Source organism: Symphodus melops, assembly GCF_947650265.1.
Source record: "Symphodus melops genome assembly, chromosome: 21".
In the NCBI taxonomy this organism is placed as follows: Eukaryota; Metazoa; Chordata; class Actinopteri; order Labriformes; family Labridae; genus Symphodus; species Symphodus melops.
The window spans coordinates 5621700-5622936 of record NC_136711.1 but is presented as its reverse complement, the minus strand read 5'-3'; positions in this window follow the sequence as shown (position 1 = coordinate 5622936).

Genomic DNA, 1237 nt, shown 5'->3' with positions numbered 1-1237 from the left:
AACAGGCGCTGCAGATGTTTCCACACTGCATCCAGCTGTTGGGGGGGGGGGGGGGGGGGGGGGGGGGGCTGGAGCCGGGGCTGTCCATCCACCGACAGTGGCTCCAGTCCAATAAATCAGACGAATTGACAGGTCAGACATGCGCAAACATTTTTTGTAGATATAATTAACTGCGGGTGCTGCTGGAGGAAGGACGTTTGTTTTTAAATTCAGGATGAACCCGCTCTCCAGATGTGCGCCTACAACGCAAATGCGTCGAAGTGCCAAGTCCACAGACCCGCCCACCTACAACAAAACTGGCAAAATGATCTAGAAGAAGGAGTTTCATTTATTTTCATTCAAATGTATTCCGTCTTCTATCAAGGAAACACTTCGGACAAATTTTGTCTCTGCGCCACGAACTAAATGAAGAGTTCCAAACATTGCTGGGTACACAGCTCCATCTGCTGGCTGCACACAGATCACAACCGAGGCTAGACCTGCAGGTTTTAGATTCACTGCATCTGCAGACTAAATATCTGAACGTTGCAGGGCGCGAAATACTCTTGCCGATGCAGTTTATTGTGCGCCTTTTTAGTCCCATTTAGTCATAAAATATACCTTTACAGTTAAATGCAATACATTTTAAATGCAGTCAGTATCTCTGTTTTATGTAAATCAGTAAATTTAAAGGTAAAATAAGAAGAATGTTATGACAATATTTACATTCAAATGTCTAAATTAATAAAATATTGTACTCAACATGTTATGTTTTAGTTTTGTTGAGTACTGAAACTTTGAATATTCCAACATTTATCAAAGCCAGAGAAATTTTACATTTTTAGCCGGCCATGCCATAACAGACAGAACATTGCCAAGGCCTGGTACAAAAAAACAAAATTCTTTTGATTAGTTTATGTCTCAATTGGCACACATTTCCGCATGGCGACTGCCATTGATGGTCTTTATGCAGTCAGAGGGAATGCTTGTCAACAAGCAAGGCAGTCAACTGCTTGGGGCTTTCAGCCAGTATGGGGCCTCCTGGGCTAATAAACATTAAACCACAGCAGGGGTCAAAAAAACAAACAAACAAAAAAAACGCTGTTTGGAGGGGCCCTCTGTAAATTTATACCTCAATGGACTCCAGAATTGCCACTGTCTACTCTATAGTAACAGATGGGTGACTGACTGTTACACCCCACCATAAGGCGGCCCTCTGCCAAAAAGCAATCCATACATTGATCCATGAAACCACACT